Here is a 6,986-nt window from a genome sequence, read left to right on the forward strand (position 1 = left end):
ACTAAAAGTAGGGGATACAGAATGTCAGACAAAGTAAGGTCTTACATTAAAACAGAGGTCAACAAAATTTTGGATCTTGGGCTGATTGAACCCTCCAGTAGTCCTAGCTCCAGTCCTGTGGTTTTGGTTCCAAAGGCAGGTACCTCTGAGTTGAGGTTCTGTATAGATTACAGGGCTATGAATGCTGTCACCAAGACAGATGCACACCCCTTGCCTAGAACAGATGAGCTGGTGGATACTTTGGGTACCTCCAAATACCTCAGAATATTTGACCTCACTGGTCATTAGCAAATAGCTCTTGCAGAACATACAAGGAGAAGACCGCTTTCTCAACACCAGAGGGCCTTTACCAGTTCAGGGTAATCCCTTTCGGTTTGAAGAATGCACCTATCCCCTTTCCAGAGGCTTGTGAATCATGTCCTTAATGGGTTGGATGAATTCTGTCTTGCATATCGGGATGATATAGGAGTTTTCAGTGCCACTTGGGAGGATCATGTGAAACATGTTAGGGTTGTGTTGCAGGCTCTTCACAAGGACCACTTGACCATAAAGGCCAGTAAGGGCCACATTGGACAAGGTTCACTGGTCTAGCTTGGGCATGAAGTAGGTGGAGGGAGGATACAGCATCTACTCAGTAAAGTACAAGCATTACAAGACTTGCCTACCCCACTACCCAAACCCAAGTGAGAGCCTTTTTAGGATTGACTGCATGGCACCATAGCTGCCCCTCTGACTGCTCTCACAACTCCTAAGAAACCCAAGAAGGTAACTTGGTGTGAAGAGTGTGGGAAGGCCTTCAATGGCTTAAAAGACTTCTTGTGCCAGGCCCCTGTTCACAGGCCCCCTGATTCGCAAAGACCTTTATTGTGCAGACAGATGCCCCTGACACTGGGATAGGAGCTGTACTATCACAAGTAGATAAGAAGGGTAAGGAACACCCTACTGGCTTGATTAGTTGCCAGCTTAAGGACAGAAAGCTCAGATGGTCCACAGTAGAGAAATAATGTTTCTCTGGTGTGTGGGCCCTAAGGAAGCTCAGGCCCCATCTCTATGGGACCCACGTCACTGTGAAACCTGACCATAAGCCCTTAAAGTGGCTAATGAACATGAAGGGAGAGAATCCACAGTTGCTCAGGTGGTCCATAAGCCTTCAAGGTTTTGACTTCACCATTGAGCATATGCCAGGTGTCCAACATAGCAATGCTGATGGGTTGTCCAGAATGTTTAACCGACCTGATGTCATGATTCCTGCCCCTCATGTCCCCAGCCCTCAAAGATGTCAGGCTGGAGCCAGGCCACGATCACCTACATGGCCCTCAAGGGCCTCTTCATCCCTCCAAAGACCCACTTGGAGTCAGACTTGGCTCTTGTGGCACCAGATTCACTCACTCCCATAGGATAACATTGCGGATTGGACTTGTAGTGCATTGATGGGGACAAGATGGATGCCCCCACATATTTCGGTTCCCAGAACTGCATGTGCAGTCTAGTCTTTTGGGTGTGGTTCAGCCCAGACACACCTGGGATACCCAGAGACTATTTAAGCCACGCCCAGGCTGAGAAACTTGCTTTGTGTTTTCTGCACCTGCAGCGTGACACTCACCGTGTTCGGATCGGTCTCCAGTAGGCCTGCATCTTTCTTCTGCACTCAGCTCCTACAAGAACAAGAACACCGTTAGGAACAGCCTTACCTTGCCGCGCTTCTGCCCATCATTCATCGCTCCTTCTGTTCTGCGGGCATCTTCGGCGGTGTCATTCCCATCCCGGCACACCGCTTCCTAAGGAAAAGGGAAAAGAACAGAAAAAAGCCATTAGTAAGCATTCAGCAAATCTTCGCTTATTTTTAAAGACTGTACGAGCTTCAAACGCTTACCTGAATCCCAGCTGCTCTGGGGGAACTCTGTCTCCCGAACTTCTCATCCATCTGCAAGAGGGAAAAGACACTCCAGGTTAGCGTGGAAACATCTTTAGGCGCCGCATACCGCGCTTACTCAATGCATTTCTTCGTCATAACCGGCATCCACGCTGAAAACATTGCGGCCCCGAAATGACACAGAAAAAGAACTCAGTTCAATACAAATACAAAAGGGTTGCATCGCGCATCGCGCTCTCACTCACCTTCAGCGCTACTCATCGCAGCCGCACGTCGCCATTCCCGGACGCCGGCCATCATCTAAGGAAGGAAAGGAACGAAGTTAGAGAACTGTTCAAAAGACTCATTATACATACCTGTCAGACTCTTGCCAGTGAAGTAACTAGGCAGCTACAAGCCCACATTAATCAACGCGCCCCTGCACTGAGCGTTACACCTGAACATGAGACTTATCCGGGGGTGGATTAATTCCCCCTGTCCTTGGTCTGGGAGGGGCGAGTGTTAGGAAAAATTCCCATTTATGTGAAGTTTTCCCTCCAGTTGTGTATCCCCCAACATTTTGCTGCTGTTTAAACACCGTAATCTAACTTTGCCAGTGGAGCGCAGCCTTCAGCTGGACTCCCCTTGGCTTTTCGCTCACTTTGTTATGGGGAAACTGACATACCCTTAAAGACAGTCAGTACTGGGAGACTTTGTTTCCCTTAGTCCTTTCCAATGTTGCAACTTTTATGCAACATGTTCCAAGTAAACTTATATTAAGTGCTAGACCACAGTCACAATAGTTACCTATTATGTTTGCCCATCATATACACCCTCTTCATGTATAAATATATGTTTGCACGCCTATATCTTTATATCTTATATTACGTGCTAGACCATAGTCACGATAGTTACCTATTATATTTGCCTTCTAGGATTTGATGTCAATATGTGTATGTCCACCGTATTTGCTCTGTTCCTCAATTGCTGTAACCCTGAGGTACACTTGATTGATTATGTTCCGCAACTTCTGTAACTAAGCTGTATGCATTCTTATCACTTGCACCCTGATGCCCTCGGGTCTGGCGCGCACAATAAATAAATAAACAAACAAACAACAAACAAGTGCACAATGTACCTTTCAATTCTAAAGGCCCTAGACAACCTCAAAGGTTTTTTTAGGAGAAGTGTAGATGTACCTTGGACAGGGCTGGTGGCAACTTATCTTTTCATATATTTGTAACCATTTGCTGCCATGCAAACCGTGTTTACTGCATTTGACACAGAAGGGTGCCCTGGCTCCAAAATGGCCATGCCATGAGGTTCTTTGTCTTGTCCTTTGGCCATCTTACCCCTTCACCTTCCCCAGATCGAGCCAACCCGTGTCAGTCCTTATTTGGGCATGCATTCTCCCACGAAACGCCAAGCTTTTGCGGGTTTCTGCATGTCTTGTGTTTGTGTCCCCAGGATGTGGGCTGGACTGTCTAGTTGCAATCCACATCCTGGGTGCCAGAGAGTCTGATGTGCTGTGAATCACTGGTACCGTCGTAGTCCATGAGTGGTCCACGTATGGTATGCCTGTATGTGAGCAGATCTCCCATTGGGTCCTCTTCATTTTGGCGTGAAGGAGATTCTGGATAAGAGAAGGCTCCAAACATCCATACCATGTTGATCTCCTGAGTTCCCACTGAACTAAGGATAGGATCCAAGTAGCCTGAATCCAAGAAGCCGAGTCGAGGAACTGCTTGTGACCCGCTGGAAGGTTTGGCACACTGAGCCTGTGGTTATCCCGCTGGACCCTTCTGCATCTGATTGAATTAGAAGGTCTGCGAAGATGCTTCGACCCATTGGAATAGTGGGACTAACTATTCTCTGCACCTTCAACAAACCCTGCAAGTAAGCTTTGTCAGAAGTGTCCCTGGGCCAACCAGTGGGCTGACCAGATTGCGCAGGACCTTTGCTCTGACACCGCCGCCATTTCGGGGAGACCCTTGAAACTTGAAACATTGCAATCTCTGTGCTCAGGGCACTCTCAAACCGAATTTCGTACACTTGGCATTCCCAGGTCTGGAGTAAAAAGAGAGCACCCGAACCATAGTACACGCGGTTACTGTGTGACCCAGCCGTGTTGACAAACTTCTCAGGTGCTTTTCTGCTGTGCCTCTCTGTGCCCTGAAGCCTGCTGTAGTGAAACTGACCTGACCCATCCACCAGGAGTGGAGAAATCGCCACTGTCCCATAGAGGAATCATTGTTGTATCTACGCCGCTGAAAGCTGCCGAACCGCACAATTGCTGCATTTGAACCTGCAACCGAAGTGCACTCGACTGCTGAAGTTTGGTCCGGAGTGCGCCAGGGGTCAGTGAGTACTTGCAACCCTTAGCGGTGTAGCCCCTAGCGCATCCATCTATTTTTACGCACAAGTGTCCCCTGAGGGCCACTCTCCTTTCCACTGATAGCTTGAGCTATTGAACCATTCCCAACTCTTGGAACCTGCTCTGCCCTTTTGGGGAGACCCTCCATGAATAGTGGGAACTTATTCTGCATCACCTCACCAACCTTCCTGAGCTGCCACAGACCCTACAAGAGACCCCATTTTCACCCATCTGCGCTACAGTGTGCGCCAGCATTGCAAGTACATGTGAGCAGTCCCCTCTTCTTAGGGACTGGACAGCCTTTCAGTCAGGATTGTGATTACTGCAGAACTGCCTAAAGATAATTTGCACTACCTCTTTCCTTCCCTTGCAGGTTGTGGACCCATTCTGTGCGTTTAACCCTTTAGGCCACTTTGTCTTGTATATATGTATTTTAGTAGGATTGTGTTGGTTTAAAAGTATTACTGTTGATTATTACTGTGTGTTGAACTTCAAAGGCCTTGAATAAATGTACTTTTATTTTTAATATAGATACACCTGTCTGGAATGATTTGTAGTGTCCTTTTCTCTGTGTGCTCAGTGAGGTCTTGCAGTCACCCTCACCCCTCCTGATACCTAGGGAGTCATTACGAGTACGGTGGTATGGGGTTAACGGCACCGGGAAGGATGCCGGTGCCGTTAACCCCTTACCGCCAAATTACGAGGTTTCCTCACAGGACCCGCTCAGAACGTCTGGTCAGACCAGACGTCCTTTGCGGGTCCTGCAAGGGGACCAGGGAGCTAATAACGGGCCTGTTATTAACGGGCCTGTTATTAGCTCCCTCCACATTCCCATTGAGCCCTATGGGGGCTCGAATGGGAATGGGGGTGGGTATTTTGTATGGGGGCTTATCGGGTCCTCCAAGGTTGGAATGACCCGGTAAGTCCCCATTCAAAGAACCCGGACACGAGTTTGGAGACAGCCATGGCGCTAATAGCACCACGGTTACCTCCAAACTCGTAATGACCCCCTTAGTCTTGACCGCCGCCAATGATACCTTGATTGGTCTGGGTTGTCCAGAAGGACCCTGTTCCAAGAAACTAGGCTGGCCTTCTGACCCTCTGCCCACAAGGTCAGAGTTCAGAAATCCATCTTAAAAGGAGAAAAAGTAGGGTACAGGTGAACATGTTAGGGAAGATCCCAGGGCTTAGCATTCTGAGAGCAAAGGCAGGAAACACATTTGAAAAGTAATCAATAATAGGAGAAAAGGTAGGGTACAGGTGAACATGCTATGGACTATCCCAGGGCTTAGGATTCTTAGAACCTAGACAGGAAACACCTTAGAAACATAATCTATGATAGGAGAAAATGTATGGTACAGGTGAACATGTGAGGGAAGATCCCAGAGCTTAGAATTTTGAGAATATAGATGGGAAACACATTAGAAAAGTGATCAATGATAGGGCAAAAGGTAGGATAGAGGTGAGAATGTTAGGGAAGATCACAGGGCTTAGCATTCTGAGAACATATAAGGGAAAAACGTTAGAAAAATAATCAATGATAGAAGAAAAGGTAGGGTAGATGTGATCATGTTAGGGAAGATCCCAGAGCTTAGAATTTTTAGAATGCAGATAGTAAACACATTAGCAAAGTAATCAATGATACGAGAAAGGTAGGATAGAGTTGAGAATGTTAGGGATTATCCCAGGGCTTAGCATTTTGTAAAGGTATAAGGGAAACACATTAGAAAAGTAATCAATGAGAGGCGAAAATGGAGAATGCAGGTGAGAATGGTAGGACAGATGCCAGGGTTTAGAGTTCAGAGAACATACTAGGGAATAAAAACATGAATGGCAATCAATGATAGGAGAAAGGGTAGGCTGCAGTTGAACATGCTACAGAATATCCCTGGGTTCAGCATTCTGAGAACATAGACAGGAAACACATTAGAAAATTAATCAATGATAGGAAAAAAAGGTAGGGTACAGGTGAACATGTTAGGGAAGATCCCAGGGCTTTGCATTCTGAGAATGTATAAGGGAAACAAATTAGAAAAGTAATCAAGAAAGGCAAAAACAGAGAACACAGGTGAGAATGGTAGGAAAGATGGCAGGGTTTAGCGTTCAGAGAACATACAAGGGAAACCGATTTGGATGGTGATCAGTGAAGGGAGAAAAGAAAGGGGACATACTGGTGAGACTGGTACATTGTAGGAACAATGGCATATTTTAGAGTTCAGAGAACATACTCAGAAAACCGATAAGGAAGGTCATCAGTGACAAGAGGAAATAGTGGATATCAATGAGAATGGTAGGGAAGATGCCAGGATTAATAATTCAGAAAACATACCAGGTGAAAGATATCATTGAGGGGAGAAAAGAAAGGATTCAACTGAGAATGGTAGGGAATATGCCATGATTAAGAATGTATTAAACATACCAGGTGACAGATTTGAATCGTCGGTTAGTGATGATACAATTGAGAATGGTAGGGGAGATGTAAAGGTTTGTCATTCAGAGTACTTCACAGGAAAACAAATTAGAAAAGTAATCACTGAGAGGCGAAAATAGGGGATACATGTAAGGATTTTAAAGTTTAAGCACAATGCCATTGTTTAGATTTCAGAGAACATATCAGGGACACTGATATGTGAGTGAAGAAGGGTGGTCAGTGAGAGGGGCAAATAGAGCATACAGGTGAGAATGGTAGGGAAGATGCCAAGGTTTCGACTTCAGAGACCATACAAGGTAATCAAATTAGAAAAGTATTCAATTGAGTCG

The sequence above is a fragment of the Ambystoma mexicanum genome, chromosome 8 (genome assembly GCF_040938575.1).
Source record: "Ambystoma mexicanum isolate Mex_15411 chromosome 8, UKY_AmexF1_1, whole genome shotgun sequence".
Lineage (NCBI taxonomy): Eukaryota > Metazoa > Chordata > Amphibia > Caudata > Ambystomatidae > Ambystoma > Ambystoma mexicanum.